Source organism: Pseudonaja textilis, chromosome 1 (genome assembly GCF_049901715.1).
Source record: "Pseudonaja textilis isolate UNSWEBS1 chromosome 1, rPseTex1.2, whole genome shotgun sequence".
Taxonomy (NCBI): Eukaryota; Metazoa; Chordata; class Lepidosauria; order Squamata; family Elapidae; genus Pseudonaja; species Pseudonaja textilis.
In genome coordinates this window covers 149015376-149035502 of record NC_141990.1, presented here as the reverse complement: position 1 = coordinate 149035502, position 20127 = coordinate 149015376, and the positions used below count along the sequence as shown (strand labels likewise).

At 35.7% G+C, this 20127-nt stretch overlaps 1 protein-coding gene across 4 annotated transcripts in view; it reads right to left on the bottom strand.

Annotated features, from left to right (window-relative positions):
* MACROD2 (mono-ADP ribosylhydrolase 2) overlaps positions 1–20127 on the bottom strand; it is a 1143457-nt gene that overhangs the window by 960276 nt on the left and 163054 nt on the right. The window lies entirely within an intron of this gene.

Sequence of the window (20127 nt, the reverse complement as noted above, 5' to 3'; positions counted from 1 at the left end):
AAATCAAACTAGAGATTTCATTCAAGATAGAAATAACAAGGCTCAAATTAATATTCTTCAGACACATTATGGGAAGCTCTCTGAAGAAAGCACTGATGCTGGGAAAGGTGGAAGGACAGATAAGAAGACAACAACCAGCAGCAAGGTGGATGGACTCAGTTACAATAGTAGTAAGTGAGCCATTGGAGAATTTGAGGAATCAAGGATCAGATCATCATGCAGAAATTATATGTGGTTACTAAAAGTTAATACCAACTTGATAGCAAGCAATAGATCAATCATTAATTCCACATCTCAGAACATATATGTACAAATAATACCAACTGGGAGAGGGGAGATTTATAGCATTATGTTTTTCTTATGATTATTGTTATACTACACTGTTCTGTTGTTCTGTTTAGATGTGACTTGCCCTGGAATTAATCATTGGCAGACACTGTATAGATAAATCTCTTAAGTAACAAATGTGCAAGAGCATTAATACAAACTTATGCAAATAGAATCATTTACCAACTCTTCAGCTTAAAAGAAAGGACTTAAGAGAAAAATATAGTAGAAAATAATCTTATGAAAAACATTATTAACCAATTCAAGTAGGAAATTTTCATAAGGAGGTAAGCTTATCTACTAAATTCTCAGGTCGAGTTGGCTTCATCTATCCAAACATGTCCCAAGTGGATACACAGTGACTAAGCACACAGAGTAGTTTCAAAAATATTGCAATTCCACCAACTCTGGATTTACTTGACCTTTCCTGCCAAGTAAGTATCCAAGGCAATTGTAGGAAATGTTAAATGGCTTCCTGTTTATCAGACATATTAGCACTCCTTTCTAGACAGATGTCATTTTCATTCCTTCTGAGAACAGCACCACATTATTGAAATTGTTCAATCACATTCAAGGAAAAGAGGGGACTGTGTGCTGAGTGAAGAACAATTAAGCCTTGATTTGGGGAAATGCTTTTTTAAACATACTAAATCATAATGATATCACAGACCTTAAATATAATCAGGGGTGGGATTCTATTGGGCGAAGCAGATGTTCAATTTACATCTGGTTCATCGAACTGGTAATTGAACTGACTAGCTGGCCCTGCCCGCCCCACCCCACCCCTCCCAGGAGTCTCCATGCGGCTCGTTTTGGATGCAGGTAAGTGCCGGGTCTGCACGGAGGTTCTGGGTGGGCGAAAAATGGGCCTTCCAGAAGTCCGGAAACGGGACTGTTTCCAGCTTCCAGAGGGCTTCCGGACCCCGTGGAGGCCCTCCCAGAGGCCCGAGAGAAGCCTCTAGATCCTGGGGAAGGCAAAAACCGGCCCTCCTGGAAGTTCCAGTAGGCCCACTATGGCCACACCCACCCAGCAACCAAGCAGTGAACCAGAACCAGTTGCTGGGATTTTTGAATCCTACCCCTGAATATAATCATCTTTTTTGTACCATAACTCATACATCTAGATTCTAGAAGATCAATATGATAGAATGTAATCAATGTTAAAAAAAGAAAACTATGATCTTGAATAATTCAACTTTATTTTCTCTTTCCTCCCTAAGAACCCAAGCATAGTCTTTCAGAATTCACTTGGGGCTTATCTCTGGATATAGAACTTTGAAATGACATTAATCCATGATTAAATCGCTACATTAGGAATGTTGCACAGTAAGAGTCTTCATCAGGCAACACTTTTCACTTTTGTGCATCAGGCCAGACTTTTGTTTCCTTAGAACAGCAGGGATAACATAACAGACTTTTTTGTAGAGTCCCCTAGGACTGAAATTTGAAAACTATAATATGATGAAATAAAACATAGTTTGTTCAGACATAAAACTTCTAACACAGGTGCCTGAAGACTAATTGGCACTGTCTCAACATTCTGCTAAAAAGAAAACAAACCACAAAGTTCCCAGACCAGGTATGGTTACTTTGGTCATCTTCAAGACACACGATATTTTGATTTGGTTTGAACAAACCATAGTTATAAATTTTGGCATTGTTTAATATAATGTGTATGCCCATAATTTTACAAATTCTGCTATTTCTGTATCTATTATTTTTAATTGAAGGAGTATTTATTAAGAGTATTTTATTCAAGGCTTCTGAATAATAGGATAAACCAAATCCTTCTGATAATTAGTTCTTAGAATACTCAAAAGAATACAAAATATTATAATAAAATATGTATTTTTAATGACTAAAAACCTATAGCCAAGTAATTTGAAAGCCGTTTTGGTAAGACAGAATTCATAATGAAAAACTACATATAAGCAAAGATTACAACTATTTTACAAAACCCATTCAATTAAAAAATTCAAAAAATGGTTTACACTTACAAAATCTATTGTTAAATCTCATTTCTTTCCATTTAATTGCCAAGCACATTACATGAAATTTCATAAAGCAAAATTTTTAAGGAATGTAGAAGAATATTTGTTTTTATTTACATTACTCTCCTTTTTGGCAAATATGACTTTGTATATAATTATATTCCAGAATTGAGAAAAATGAAAATTTCCATTATTGTAAGGGTGCTGCATTATAGACTGTACATGAACTACAATTTTTATACAGTTATTGTCAAATAATCATTGAATAATGAGAGATAAATTCTTTTTTACTTATAGTAAACGGGTACACGGTGATGGTTTAGTTCCATATAAACAATGAATTTTTAAGTTAAGTTTAATGTAGAAGAGATCTATCTCTTACGTGACTCCCAGGTAAAGAAAAATAAATAACCTGCATGTGCCAGAGACAATCTACCCCAAATCAAATAACACCTAAATCGGGCCCCTATGGTTCAGAATGGGGAAACAAATTATGCGTGTAACCCTATCCACAAATTCCACCTTATCTAAGTTGAGACTGAAGTTCCTAGAATTGCAAATCAATACTTGTTCAACATTTCTGAACACTGTAGCTCAAATATATCTAAAGGGTATCTGGCTAGCAAAGGCTGTTTTCCTGAAAATGAACTGTACTCCTATGGAGTGAAAATGTGTTTTCCCGTATCAAATCTGATATTCAGAAATGATGAACCATTTTTATCCCATCACATATGGTGAGAGGTATGCTATGAATGCTGCCTCTCAGGGAACTATACTTGGCAGAGAAGATCTGCCCAAGGAAGGCAGGTCTTCTCTGCTGTGGCACCCATCTTATAGAACATTCTCCTCCCTGAAGTTAGGTCAAGTTCATTTCTCCTTATCTCTGGAAGTTCCTGAATTTATCATTAGGTCTGGGGCAGGGGTGGCATCCAACCGGCATAACAACTGGTTCGGGGAGCATACGTATGTGTGCCAAATGTGTGCTACATATGCATGCGCACTACCGGCTCCAGCAAGCATTTACCTTCTCCAGCTGACGAGCGGCACTCAGCTGTGCCATGCACAGCAGCTGAGGAGGACAGCCACTAAAACACAGCCACTAAAAGACACCCTAGAGCCCAGATGGGCGGGAGGGCCAAACAGCAGACCAAAACCTGGTCCCAGCGAACCCGTTCAGTGTCAGCTATTCTTCAGAGCTACCAGTTCTACAGAACCAGACCAAACCAGTAGGATCCCACCCCTAGTCTGGGGGTCTCAGGGGTCTGGGTGAGACAGCACCCTTGTTGATTGAATCTCTTATATGTGTGGGGTTTGTTTAAAAAAAATACTACTGTGTTTGACATATTTATTGTTTTATATGTTTTTTGTTGTATGTTGTCCAGAGTCACTTCTTGTGGGTGGCCACATAGATTTGATACACAGATAAAGAAATTGACTGCTGCTACCTAAAAATATCTCTCATCTTATAAAAATTACTTCATTAAAAAATGAAAAAGCTAATTAATTTTGAAAAATCTGCAGTTCCTAAGTCAAAACAATTTGACATTCATTTCTGAGAATAATCACTGAACATTGCATGTTAAATGTTTTTCCAGTCTTTAGGTATGACTACCCAAGTGTTTCCAGTAACTGAGACTAGAAATACATTATTAATTCTGCTGTATGCCTTAAATGTCTATGTACTAGCTCCAATTTTCCTAAATTTACCTAAACTCTCATCAAATATTCAAGAGACAAGAGATACACACCTGCATAAAAATTATAAATGCAACTTTCGGTCTCTACTAGAGGAAAGAACCTAAGGCCAAATTTCCCAATCAGTTCACAGTATTTTCTTATACACTAGCCGTATGACAGCTATATTAGTTCACAATTATTTTTACGTTTTGAAATTTCAAGCATTCTGAAAAGTGCTTCAATGCATGTAGCATCCACATGACAGAAAGTTATATAGTTATAACTGTAAAAGAAGAAATGGCTGAACCTGGGAGTGGAGTGAGAAGTGGGATTAGCCTAGAATTGTTACATAGCCACAAGCAAACTAAGTTTGACACACCTTGAGTGCCATTGGCCATTATCTAACTCTAAGCAAATGCCAACTATTTGTTCAGAAGATTCCGGGGCATAAGCTTTAATAATAAATCATTTTAATTGAAACTTCACATATGGTCTTTTGTGCCTGACAATACGAATGACAATACTAACATGACTACCTAGCCGCTGTTTAAACACTTTTCATGGAGAATCTACCATAATCTTGAGACATTTGGTTTGATTGTTATTTCTAATTGTGTTAATTGTATTCCAGGTAATATGGTTATTTAGCTTCTATTGAACCAAAATTACACTATGAAAATCACTTACGTGTAATTGACCTTCTATTTAAAATACTAGGTTTATGATTAAAAATGTTCAGTGATCAGGATGTTTGGTTATTTTATATTACAATAAATTATTGTAAACATGAATAGAATATTACATCCAAAGTTGCTTATTATTATAATGCATTTAAGAAGGTCACATGGTGACCAAATTATCTGAGATAGCAATTTGATAGATATGTACTCACAAGTTTTTATTTTCACTAGTTTTTTGGGGGGTAAAGAAAGGGGAAAAATTTATTTTATTAACCTCTGACACCAAGGTGTCCATTAACATCTTACATTCATTAAACAAATATAATACTTTAAACAACTTTTATGAAGAACTCATTATTATACAGTTTCAAAAGCTGCTATTTTTACCCCAATCCTGTCTTAATCCTGGTCCAAGGATAGTGTTAATCAATCAAGACTGTCCAATTTAATGACATTTTTTTAATGGATGGAGAAAATGTTGGAAAATATTTCTATTAACTACGTTAATTGGTAAGTTTTGTAGGTGCCAGGTACATGTAAGGCTTTGAGTCCCTACTCAAAGCAATTCCAATCAGTTATTATTAAAGCCAAGGAAGTTTACTAGCTCACCACATGACTCCCTAAATAATCAACAACATTTGCAGGCATCTTTCAACTAATATAGTGTCTTATCAGCAGTCATGTTGAAATTCCAATGCAAACACCTCTATCCTCAACCCTAAGAAATACTATTTCTTCATCAACATATTATTAATAAGTTGATTATATTATATTTAGCTACAATGTCAATTAGACTAATTGGTCTATAATTTGAAGCATCACCCTTATCATCAACTCTACTTAATCTACGCCCAGTTTTAAAAGAGACATGAATTCAGATTTTAATACCAAGTAACAAGTGAAAGAACCAAAAACATTTCAAATCCATATGTTTCCGTGTTCTTTTGTACACATTTTTTCCAGTTTGCACTATTGTTTTTTTCTTTTAATTAAAAAAATACTTCTTTAGCTAGCAGCTTCAGTTTTATAGGGTAAAAGTAAAAACACATCTTGAAGTAGTTTACTATTGGTAGCAGGAACAGCATGCAAGAAACTGGATTATCTTTGCCAAAGAAATGTTCAGGGCCATATTTAAATAGATATCATTTAAATGTAGACTTAGTTGTATTTTGGATGGCTCTAATCATGCATGGCAAATCTGAAGGAATTCAGCATAGATTTTGTCTCTGTTTAACATTAACAATGAATAGTAGGCTCTCAAAGAACAGGATATATAACTATTATTCTACTTTATGAAAACCTTATCCTATGAAATATACCCCAGTCAATTTGTTATATATCATCATCAAACATCATGCTAGACATTGTTATTATAAATTGAGAGTTGACTATGTTAAGTGAATAATAAAACAATGAATTTGCGACATTACTCTATAAAACTCTTAAGTTTGAATTCCAGTTATCCACTTGTAAGAGTCTATAACATTAACCTTATCTCTATTTCATATTTAATTGTAGTAGTAGACAGCTGGTACAACTGGTCAGCAGCTGCCAAGAGGAGACTGAACTTTAATATCCCAGCACAGAAGTCATACCAAGTACCAGAGAGACAAGCTGGAGTAGGTCGAAGAGGCCAGCTACTAAAATACAAGCAAAAGACTGATGGCCAAAGAGCCCAATAGAAGACAAAGATGCAACTGGCATTGAGCTATCATTTATTTATTTATTTATTTATTTGATAATCGCTTACAAGATAATAGGTATAAGTATATACATAGTTATGAATACATGAAATTGGTACATATAAGAAAAATAAAAGAAACAATAGGACAGGGATGGTAGGCATGTTGGTGTGTTTATGCATGTCCTCTACAGACCTCTTAGGAAAGGGGTGAGGTCAATAGTAGACAGTCTAAGGTTAAAATTTTGGGGGTTTGGGGAAGAAACCACAGAGTCAGGTAGAGTATTCCAGACATTGACCACTCTGTTGCTGAAGTCGTATTTCCTGCAATCAAGTTTGGTGCGGTTAACCTTGAGTTTGTATCTATTGTGTGCTCTTGTGTTGTTATGGTCGAAGCTGAAGTATTCATTGACAGGTAGGACATTGCAATGTGTGATTTTATATACTATACTTAGATCGGACCGAAGCCGGCATAATTCAAGGTTTTCTAGGTCTAGAATTTCAAATCTGGTGGCATAAGATATTCTACAATGAGTAGTGGAGTAGAGAACTCTTCTTGTGAAATATTTGTGGACTTTCTCAACTGTGCTAATATCAGATACACAATGTGGGTTCCAGACTGATGAGCTGTATTTGAGTATTGGTTTAGCAAATGTTTTGTATGCTCTAGTTAGTAGTGTGATATTACCAGAGAAAAAGCTACGTAGGATTAGGTTAACAACTCTTAATGCCTTTTTGGCTATGTAGTTACAGTGTCACACAGATAAGTTAGAGCTGGCCCACAGCAGATACATCAATACTCTACCCAGTAACCAGTTAAAAGAGGCCACATGAATGAATTAGAGAGAACTGGAAGAAGCCCAAAGGCTTCATAGACCCAGAAAGCATCACCTTAGAAGCAATGCATCACAAGGCTCCAAATTAGAAATAGCACAGAATAAATACTGAAGAAATGTTATATGGATACCAATATGGAAACCTCATTATTATGAATTAGGCAAAAAAAAAAAAAGCAGCAATTCTCTCGGGTCAGTCAAAAGCATTTTAAGATAATATAGGCTTCAAAAACTTTGAGACTAGGGAAAACCCAAACCATGAATTTCAAATTTACCAATTCCAGGTTTCTCACAATAGCCTTACATATTCATTGCAATATCTTTAAATATTCTTCCAAATTTCAATGAATATTTAAAAGAAGTGGGGTGACATGGAATTATAGTTAATAAAGGGTGAATGTGATGAAAATAAAATTGTAAATTGTAAGTATCCATCTTTTGAAAAATACCAATTATTTGCCTTCAAATTTTATGAACTGTTATTCATATTTACCTACTGCTATTTTTCTTCAAGTTCCAAGATTAATTTGGTGGTGTAGTTTTTTATATAGCCTACATTTTCTTCAAAAACAATTTTTCAATAAAACCTATTTAAAATGCCCCCCACAAAACCAAAATAATTATTTTGGCATTTATGAAGTAGATAGGCATTTTTTGGACAACTATGAATTGCCATTTCCACTTTTATATTCTTAAAAATAGAGAAATTGATTATTAAATGAAGAATATTCTTATCCAAAATTCTTTTACTTCTAGATTATTAAGATTACAATTAAAAATATAGATAGCTATATAATCAACCCATAGCAAGCAAAACTCCAAGGCAGGTTGATTCTTCAAAGAATAGCTTTATTCGATATATCATATTGACACAGATCTGGTGAAAACTGACTCTGAAGCTTCCCGCAGTTTTCATCTAATTAAAAGTCAAAGTTTGTCACTTTCTGAAAACAATAAGTCACACGGTCAAATCCCCCCTCCCTACCCCTCAGCTTCAATATGAAGCTGTTAAGATGGCTTCGGTCAGGTCAACTTCAGGGTTGACAAGATTGTTTCTCAAAATAATCAGTCACATGATCAAATCAAGCTGCCATCTGGTTGTGGTAACTTTACTCCTCTCTCCGACCACCTGTAAAAATGTCCTTGGTTCTCAGGAGAAAGTATTTTGTTTTAGCTACAAAACCCCACCTATCTCTATCCCCCCCACCATCCCTCAGGTTCAGTGTGGCAACACTGAATCCTCAAAATGGCTTCAGCCAGGTCAGCTTCAGGGTTGACAGGTGGGCCCCCCTTAATTGAAAAGGGCTTTCTGCAAGGAAAAGAAATTTTACAGAGGTTATTCAAGGTTTACTCTAACACTCCACCCCCTGGAGACTCCTTACATTTCTGGGGGTATGTGTCATGAACACTTTAACCAACCTATCTGTCTTCACATCCCAGCTCTTGACCCAGGTAGCTTCAGAGAGTGAATACCTCTTCCATTGCACTAGGTACTGCAATCAACTCCTATATAATCTAGAATGTAGGATTTTCTTTACCTCATAATGCGTTTCCCCTTGAACCATTATTGGTTTCAGCCCTGATCTGGGAGCCTACCACCAACTTTAACAAGCTGCTATGAAAAACCAGATGCACTTTCCCTAACAAGCTACATTATCACTTTTAAACTGGACTTAAGTTTGCATCTGCAATTCATTACTCTACTGAAATCTATTTTACTAATCACACAACTGTGCTGAAGTCACTTACCGTAGTGTGTAATATATGGTTTACACACTATGGTAGTTATGTGTTTATAGTTTTATAGTTATGGCTTTCATCTATGAGTATTAACAGATAGAAGTTGGGACTTTTATTTTAGCTGAATAAAGAGATAATCTATTTTTCCCTTATTTTAATGCGACTTTCTGTCACTCATGCCCTAGTCACCTCCAGATTAGATGACTGCAATGCACTCTACATCAACCCTGACAGGAAATATCAGTTGGCACAGAATGCAGAGATGGGAGCAGTTACATGTGCTTCTAGAGCAGTGTATGTCACACCTCTGTGCCAAGTTTACTGGCTGCCAGTTTACTTTCAGTCCAATTCAAGGTGCCATGTTTAACATTTAAAGCCCTTCGTGAGATAGGAATACTTAATCTGAAGGACTGCATCTTCCTGGTTACATCAGCCTACTCTACTAGATTAGGAAGAGTTGGCATGTTGCATCTACCATTAAGCTAGGGATGTTCATTTGGTAGATCACAAGAGATGTGCCTTCTGTACTGTGGCACTCACCTTATGAAATTGGATGACTCCATTGTTGAGGTGGCCATTTTTATCCTTCCTGAAATGTGGTTTTTATGATTTACTTATTAATCAAATATATATAGCTGCCCAAAGTCACTTTCAATAAGATGGGCAGCTATATACATTTGATTAATAAATAAATAAATGTCCTTTAGAACTAAACTGAAACAATATCGCCCATAGCAATTAGTCATATAAATTATAATAACTCTTGTGTGATCACCCATAAAACAATTTTCAATCAAAAATTAATAAATGTTCACTTTTACACTGCTCCATAAAATAAAGGCAAAATTGTAGTCACGAATCCAGAGCTGGAAAAATGCCCATGCTTTCTATGAAATTAAATATTTGGAAGTTCATTTCCAGTGTCTATAGTGCATTATCAATCACCACTCAATCCTGGTATTAAACAAAGGGAACAACTTTTATTCTAGATTTAAATATTAATCTCTCTCTCTCTCTCTCTCTCTCTCACACACACACATACACACACACACACATATTTTTAAATAGCCAATATAGTAGATGGAGAGTAAATTATTTGACTATATCTAGACCCAGATTAAAGTCTGGATCCATCAATTTTGGGCCAGCTGCTCTCTATCTATCTAAACTACCATAGTTACTGTGTATTTAAGAAATGTAAATGGATTTGAATAATGATGACTCCATCAGCATACAATAAACAAGTGACAAATCAGCATAAATGAAAACAGAAATTAAAGGGACAATCTGGAAGCCCAATTAATTACACCACTCTGGGTAGGAACTACATTCCTACCTGAAGGCCCAAAGAAAGAACCAAATTTTTGTGACTTACAAAAGTACATCAGGGTTGGGGCCAACTGAATATAGGGCAGGTACTATAAGGGAAAAAGCATGGCTCCTTGGCTCCTGGCAGGTGACATTTCTTCAAGCAAGGGCCTTGTTACATGTCCAACCTACCTGGGCAGATACCCATCTGGAACAAGTGATCCATTAAATAGCACAGTCCTATGTCATATAGCTGGCCTGTCAAACTCACAGCCTGTGGGCCGGATGCATCATGCTTAGGCCACACCCACCCTGGCTCCACAAAGGCAAAAAATGTCACAATAAGTCATGATATGTCATGTGACATGGAGTTTGACACCCGTGTCATCTAGAATTTTAGTGAGAACAAGCAGCTTGAATTATACCTGGAAATTTATCATTGCATTTTTGACAAGTAATAGTGTTATATGAGAGTATAACAGCAGAAATCCCATCTGTTTCCTAAGGTTCAACCTCACTAGTACAATCTTGACCCCAACTATCTGTGAGATGGTCCCTGGGAAAATCTCCAGAGCCTTATCCAGACCTGCCATATGGTCATCATAGGCAGTAGTTGAAAGAAGAAACATCACATACGCCGCTTTGAGCTCCCAAAGGGAAGTTTGAATATAAATCTATTATGTACATTTTAAAAACTTTTCATTTGGCCTTGTCTCGATGAAATGCCAAAGTCAATTTCAAAGAGTTTTCAAAGATGTATTTTACGTTTATTCTATATGATACAAATAAACTCTAGTAATCTATGTAATATCCATGTCAGCCTTGGAAGCCATATTTTACTCAGAAGCTTCAAGGCTGCCATATTTAGTGCCTGGGAATTTGGGAGGGGGGATTTTGTAATAAGGTAGAAGATTAGACTCAGCAGCACTCTTTCTCAGAGAATCAAGGCCATGCTGCCCTGCCCTGGAGAGGAGTGCCTGGATGAATATCTCCAGTTGGGGCAAAGATTTGATTGGGCCATGTGATGGACTGATGGGTGCAGGGGATGGCACTTTGAATTAATTTTGAGAAGGAAAACCGGGAACTCTCAGGTTTGGGTTTTCCCAGATGTGCCAATATGACTTCTCTAATAAATTCTTGCTTGGATGAACTTTGTTTCTGAGTGATGAATGCAAATGGAGAGTTTGGTTGGAGCTCTGGCAATCCACCTGACTTGCACTTTTCATTGTGAATTTTTCAAATTGGAACTACAGAACAGAGTAGCTAAGAAGTTCACCATTTTAATGAGAAAATGGGGATGAAAGAACTAGCAAGATCTAAGACTTAGTTTAAAAGACAGAAAATGCATTTCCTTCTGTGCAGTCGAAAGTAAAAGGATGACCTGTAAAGTGCTCCTCCGGGCCAGTAAGGAAGTTAATTTGAACTTTAATATCACACAGAAGTAAACTGCAAACTTTCACTCATTACATTTATATCCAGGAGCTATCTCTCCATTTCCGCCCCTCCCCCCAACAAAACCACTATGAAGTAAATCAGGCTGAGGGATAGAAACTTGAAGTATCTGTACCTGGATCTCCAATTATCATAGATCTCAAGATAAATCAATCATAGTAGATCTAGGCTAACAGGACTTTTGAAAGCTGATGTGGAATATTTGATGAGTGATTAAATAATCCAGTCTTAGCCTCCTATTGATTGGCCATGACATGCCCAGTTTTTTAAATGATTTGACTCAGAAAAGGAGGGGGGAATTGGCCAGATATTTTATTAACTCCTAAAAAAGTAAAAAGCATAACGAAGAAAAACAAAACAGTTGTGTCTTGATTGTGTAAGGCATGTTGAAGTAGAGAAATTTTGAAAGGCTTTCAAGATTCTACTAAATTTTGTTACATAACAAAATCCAATAATTGTGTTCCTGGTAGTGGTTAACAGGCCATAGCCTCAGAAGTACTTATTATTAATGCATTATTAACAAATAAAGTACATTTTAAATGCAAATATGAGCACTAAAAAAACACAAATAAACGTAAAGTAAAGCCATAATTTATAATGTATTCCTAGTAACTAAATATGAGCAGATATTATTAAACATACCACAGATAGCAACGGCAGACTGAATATTAAAAGAGATAGAAAGATCCTTGCCAAGATCCATATTGCAAATTTTACTACAGGGGAAATAATGTTATTATGTTGGTCTCTGGAGCTATGGACTCAAAGTAAAATTAATCCTTTTCTCGGGCACAATTTAAAGAGAGTATTCTTAATATCTGAAATTATCAAAGATCTGACATCCGTTCATAAAACCAGATTGTACAGGATGAATTATTCATTGTAACACTTTCTATAATATTCATGCCAATGTCAGAACCTTAACAGATTATAATTTGCACAGTTTGTGGGATCAGTTACTGGTTTTAAAATAAGTATAAATCCCATAATATGAATGTAGGTAGGGCCTCTTTCTCAAAAAAACTTATTATTTATTTCTAACAACAATCAGATTCTCCTTATCTTATTTTAATACCACTCAGTAGGAAAGCTGCCCAGACAAGAGCTTCCTGGTTTTCATTGATTTGATCTTATCCAATATTTCCTCTAAAGTTAAAGATGAAGATAAATCCTGGATGAACATAAAAAAAATCCTTGGAAGATTTCTGTTAAAAATCCATTCAGGTCCTCAATAGGTGTATTTTAAAGTATAAATGTGAACAGAACCCCATCAACCGAAACTTAATTTATAATTTAATTTAAGTATGTCCAGAAAACCTTCACATTTAAACATCCAACACTATTGTTGATGAAAGAGATGGGGTGGGAAGGAGGGAGAGAGATTAAATTTCTGAATATCTACACAGAAAATCTAAGTTTGACAGTAATTTATGAATTTTATTCCAGTGATAGAAGATTATATTAAAAACCCTACCCATGTCTATTTATTAGCAAGAAAAAATGTTAAAAAATTGTATAAAATGTCTGTTTTGCCTCTAAATGGACTATTTAAGCCAGCGGTGTCAAACTTGCAGCCTGCTGGCCAGATGCATCATGTGCTGACCACGCCCACCCCGTTTTAATGAAGGGGGGAAGTTTGAGACTGCCAGTTTGAGACCCCTGATTTAAGCTACCCATTTCCATTATTAACAATCAAAGGGTATACAATAATAAAAATATCCAAAATATTTCTCAACTATAAATTGGAAGGTATCTTAGTAATTACTCCTCTGAATATTTCAAAATTTCCACATATATATATAACTGTTTGTTCATTTCCAAGAGAAAGGGAAGGGGAAGGGGAAGGACAAAGGAAAGGACAGGAAAGGAAAAGGCGGGGAGGGAGGGAAGGGAAGGGAAGGGAAAGGAAAGGAAAGGAAAGGAAAGGAAAGGAAAGGAAAGGAAAGGAAAGGAAAGGAAAGGAAAGGAAAGGAAAGGAAGACCCAATTTTACAGGCTTCAACAAGTTCAATTTTTAAAAAAATAAAATCTCTTAACCTTTAACATTTCATGATACTGCACAATGTTAACATTTAAAATAAAAAATATTTTAAATATGTAAGTTTTATAGTGAAAAGAATAAGCAAAAAAGAGATTTCTTTTCTAACAAAACATTGAAAAAAATCAGCATAATATTGAAACAAGGCAATTAAATTGCATATACTTGTTTATGTCTACACATACACATTGTGTAAAATAAAATATATCCTGACACTTCAAAATTGTTATAAATGTTTTTAGAAGAAATAATAAATATTTGATTAAAACTAAAATAAAAGACAAAATTACTGCTTTAGAAACTTCAGGTAAAGATGTACTTAGGTGTTTCATTGTCTTTCCCTATAGATTTTTAAGATAAAAAATGAAAAGACCAAAAAAGAAAGGGAAAAGACCTACATCGCTGTGTAACAACAAAGTAAACATGTTAACCTGTGATAAAGCTTGGTAAATTAATGGCAGGATATAAACAAATACATACATACATACATACAGTTTTAAAATATGGAGCCTTGGTCTTTTTGGTAAACACCCCTTTTTTCTCCATTGAGGTATTGTTTATCCTTTGCTTTTGCTGTTGTTTACTAATAGTTTCTTTTATTTAAAAACGTAGCTATCCAAATTTGCACACTTTCAAGGGGGGGGGGGGAATGATAAAATTTAACTATGGTTACATTGCCTAGTCAAGAGAGTTGTTTTGCAAAACTAAACAGAACAAACAAAACAAGTTCCACTGTAGCCAAGTGGTCGGACTTCAAGATAATCAGAGAATTTCTAGAAGAACAGAGGTCATAATTGCAGCATTCTGATTATAAAAGACACGAAACATAGTTATTTTGTTTGGCTATTATGCTACCCAGTACAATGGAGTTGTGGGGGGTGGCGGGGCATGATATAAGTTAAGAATCCTCAGAGCCTTCAGGATAAATAATAACATTTGGCTACAACAATCATGCAAATTCCCCCAGAAATACAGAAGTGGTTGCTCCCTATCTCTAACATCAAATGTTAAAAGACACACTCTTCAAGAGATGCGATCCAATACATGTTAAAGATATACACGACACTAGGCCAGCACATTTCCCTAGAGGAAAAGGTGTAAGCCAGACAAAATGCCAGAAAGCTCGTATTGAAATTACTTCCAGCAGAGAGTGTTTTCGAGTACTGTGGCTTCTCAGTACCTGTACTCTTTTCCATGTATTTCTGAAATAAAAAGAACATTAACAGGGGAAATTCGAGTGAAATGCCACGTTCAGCTGATTGCCTGCAATCAATTATTACACAAGCTCTATCTGAGGAATACAAAATGTCCTTTCTGAAAAGTAAGTTGGGATTCAAGCAACAGTGCAGAGAAATGACCAACTTTCAACAGCAGTATAATTTGATCCTACAGTTACTTATTTGTACAAATAAAAGAAAGGACAGGTTCCCCCAAACAGCACTGAATTTCATAGGCATGAATGCTGAATTTCAGAAATGTTCTAGAGAGTACACTCTCTTACACAAATGTGTGAAAAGACCTAAAGGCACAGACTCCCCAAAACTTAGTGATAGAAGAGACAATATTTCTACTTGGTCAGATATTTATTTCAGGGCTTTCTGACACATAATGTGAGTATAATTTGTTGCACAGTTCACAAGGCCTGCTGTTATGGGACCTCTTCAGTTATTCATTTTCTTCCTTAGGCAGGTAGTAAAGCTTATCGAAGGCCCGTGATATATATCTGATTCTTTTTTACTGGAGTCTGATAAACTTTAACAGGCATACAGAGTTCAGGGGGGAAAAGTATTACTTGTTTTTCTTCTCTTCCTATCCCTACTTGTCTACAAGTCAATTATTTTGTGTAGCCTATTGATTTATAGAAACTATTGGTATATGTGAGCAACTGATTTGCAGAGGGTTAAGACACATATCCACAGGAAAAGCCTATCAATCAGATGGTAAATTAAAGTTTTTAAAACCTTAAAAAATTGCCCCTAAAAAATGACTATATTCATAATCAATATGGGCTGAAAATTTTTTGGCCTTAATATGAAAAAAATGCTACAGTGAAATTTCATGTATGAACTTGAAATTAATAAGTAGAGTCAAAACCATGGCTTCCACTTCCTCAATTATTTGAGAGAAATCCCAGTTGATACATCACAGTAAACCAATCATGGAAAGACTCTTATGCAGTCACTCCTGTAACGAGGAACCATATGTAATTAAGTACAATCCCTACAAGCCATAATGCAAGTATGTAAGTATCCAGAAAGAAAACAATAAAGAAGTTATTTCCGATCTTCTTAACAGCAGTTCTAAGTACATTTATGTTATCCCATTGCTCTAAGGTTACATCCTAATTCTTTTTTTTCCCCATGATACGCTGCAAGAGCTTTCAGCATGTGTCATATGAAGGAGTCTCATTTATGGAAGCAAAAATGCTTTGCATTAAGCAGAAGGTTCTATTGGATCCAAACCAGGGGTGGGATTCTACCAGTTTGCACCTATTTACTAGAACCAGTTGTTAACATTCTAAGCAGTTCGGAGAACCGGTTGTTAGAAGAAATTACTGGCCTAATCCTGTAAGAAAAGCAGGAAGAAAACATTCTGGTGTTGCTTACAAAAACTGCCTCTCCGTTAACCCTTATTACGTTCTTGGCAGGACTAGACTTCCTGTCTCAGGAACATCTCTGGAGTTTTTCTCCCCTCCTTTGCTGGTACTTTGCTTGTGTGGAGTGACCATTCAAAGTTACAATGGCACTGAAAAAAGTGACTTATGACCATTTTTCACACTTACGACTGTTGCAGCATCCCCACAGTCATGAGAGGCCAGGTGAGAAGATGCGTGCCTTGATGTGAGTGATATTGAGTTGGCCAGTCACATGACCACCAAGCCACGCCCACACCTAAGCCACGCCCATAGAACTGGTTGTTAAAAAGATTGAATCCCACCCCTGATCCAAACCGAACATTTAGCATGTTAACAGAAATAGATATTAAATAACTCTTCACAATAAATAAGGACTGTCACTGCTTATAGGAAGGATATCTCCATTTACTCTGTTTATGCACATATGAATGTGCATTTATTCAGTAAACAACCTTACACTATAGGGTGTATTATGATTCTGTTTTACACTGCAAACCATGGCTTCACAGTAAATCTTGGCTCTCCAGATGTTTAAGCTCTTGTTCGGGGTTACAATTAGACTAGATATTATTACATACAGAGAGACACACAAATAGAGATTATTGTCCTCTGCGACACAAATAAACCAGAGTCCTTATATAGGTCCACAGTTTTAAATACTTGGTCACCCTGGAGATCCTGATGCCACTTAAATATTTACATATCAACTCTCTCTAGCTTGGAATTGCTGATTGCTACCTTTCTAGACCATCCTTTACAAAGTGCACTTTTACAAGAACACTGCATCAGTTTATGACCAGCTCTGGACCTCCTTGATCCCACAGTGTGGGCAAAATTTGACAACTAAATATACAGTACATATTTTTTGGCTTTGCTGTGATATATTTGAAACTCCAATAAACCTTCTTTGAAATGTTTCAGCACTTTGGAGCTTGTGGACATTCCTTCCTCATTTCACCGTTTGTCTCCAAGGCTTCAAAAGTGAAATGGGTTGATAGTCTTATAGTTCCACCTCACAGCAGTGTTTGGATGCAGTCAAAACAAACGTACAGAATCTGAAGATAGAAAGACATGTGGAAGCAATATATTCCTTTTTGCGGATAGTGGTAGAGAAGTTCCTTGTTCTCAGTGTTATAAAGACAGCAGTGGGAAAGGTGACAGCAGATTATCTTCAAACTGTTTCTGAGGAGTTGGGAAACAGAAAAGATGGCAAAGTAGAAGTGCCTTAATCAAGAAAACTTCATTGAAACTGCCTGAACTTCCACCAAAGCTTTTATTGTTGGATATGAGATCCATTGTGCAGGGATGGTTATCATAGCAACGCTACTTAGTAAAAAGGAAAAAAAAAACAGATCAAGCATAAGTAAGAGGAATCAGGATCAGACAACTTGTCAAACTGACAAGGTTTTTATGGAATAAAAGTTGTACTTGGCTTCCAGTTGGTATCCTGGAGGCCAGATTCCAAAACATAGTAAATGGGGTCAGGATAAAAATAAACTAGGTTTCCTGTTATTTAAAGTTAACCAAATTAGATACACTTAACATGTTCCAATTACTGTGAAATATGTGTGTGAAAAATACTGTAATGATATCTGGGAACGACCTTGGGAGACGGGAGGGAAAGGCACAGACCGGACAACTAATGTGTAAAAGATGCATTTCAGCGCACAGAAGGAAGGAGGACATGGGAGACATTTCAGAATAGACCTTCCCTAGTTTTCCAGAGAGTCAAGAAAAAGATGAGAAAAATAGACTATTAATTTAAGCTTACAATAAAGATACAGTGACTACTCATAGATGTTCTTCTTGTCTGGGTTGCCTTGCCAGGCTAAAGATACTCACCATGATTTTCCCAGACATGCACAGGGCAGTTTTAAGAAAAGACACGAAATGTTAGAGTTATAGTGTGCTTCATATTCTAGTGTGGAGAAAGATGCATTGGTTTTAAGTAGAACCCTGCAGATGCTCACATGTGATTGAAAGCATCTTCCCGGCCCTTCAGATCTCAAATGTTGCACAGCACTAATAAATACACGGCTTCGGGGTGCAAAGAACCCAAAATATATTTTGTGCATATCTACTCACATGTTTATTTATTGTTTATATGATTATAAATTTGATTATGCAGTATAAGAGTAGCTTAATTTAATTTACGAATAGTGGACAAAATGAAATATTGGACTCTGTCAATGGCCTTTACCTTGAGATAGCTCATTTGTAGATAATGAAAGTCACTCTTACTTTTTAGTAACCAAGAATAGTATAATAGTGGAAACAGGGTTTTTTCTTAAGGCACTTTATTAAAATATATTGCTATCATTGCCAGTTTTATCCAAATAAGATAATTTGTAATACATTAATTGCATTGATATAATTTGCAATACACTGAAAATAATGGACAGCATGTTAAGACATGCTGGTCATTAAGCAGGTCACTATGTGATCATGCCCTGTTTTATGACCCTTTTGTAGGGTCCTTAAGTGAATCACCATGTTGTTAAGCAGATGTAATGGTCAGTAAGAGAATCCAGGTTGATTATACAAGGAAAAGGAATACTATGAAAAGGCTAGCCTCTAAGGCCCTAGAGGATAAGCATAAAAGACTTGAAAAAGAGCTACAGAAAATGCCACAGAAAAAGGACATCAAACTAAAAATGGATATATTTAGACACAAAATGGGTCAAATAGAAAAAGAAGAATTAGCACAGAAAATTAGAGGTGCTAAACAGAACTACTTTGAAGACGCAAACAAACCAGGTAGATGGTTAGCATACAAACTGAGAAAGGAGAAAGAATCAAGGAAAATATTGTAATTAATAGATGACCAAGGCCAAGTTTGCCATGGTAGCAAAGAGAAGAAGGAAATCATTCAAGACTTCTATGGGAAATTATATATGCAAGAGAATATTGATGAGGAAAGAGTTAAACAGTACTTACAGAATGCTAATTTACCTCAGATACCTAAAGAGACTGAAAAAATGTTAGAAAGCAATATAACGATGATGGAGTTAACTGAAGCACTCAAGAAGCAAAATAATGGAAAGGCACCAGGCCCAGATGGACTTCCGGCAGAATTTTATAAAACATTACAAGAATCATTGAATCTTCCATTGCTAGAAGTTATGAAGTTATGAATGAAGTTATGTTAAAGAAGAAGAAACCTAAATCATGGTCAGAAGCCTATATTACACTTATTCCAAAAGAGAAGGCCGACCCATTACAAATTAAGAACTATAGACCCATTTCTCTACTAAATGCAGATTATAAAATCTTTGCTTCAATATTGGCAGAAAGACTTAAAAAATATTTAAATAATTTTATCCATCCTGATCAAAAATTAAGCCAAATTAATTCTTGTGCTTTAGCTAAAATTATACGGAAAAAATAATAGTAGTTCATTAGTAACAGTCAGTTTTATTTATACTGAATTTTACTACATGGATTACATAACAATATTTCAAAGCAAAGGCAGATCAACCCCCCCAAAATCAATCAATACAGTAATAAATTATATATATTGTCATATATTTTATAATGTGCAGTATAAGACATGTTGAATGCCTGCTTGTCTCTTCAATTATAGGTAAAATATGGCTTCATGAGAGGCTAAAAGAATATTGACATTGCCCCCATAACTTTTCCACAAATGTGCCCATATGCATAGATACTTAAAATAAATATGGAAAGACATCATGAATAGTGTTGTTGTAAATCAGATTTAGCTAAATTTCATTTTCTCTGCTTATTTGATATATTTAATTTG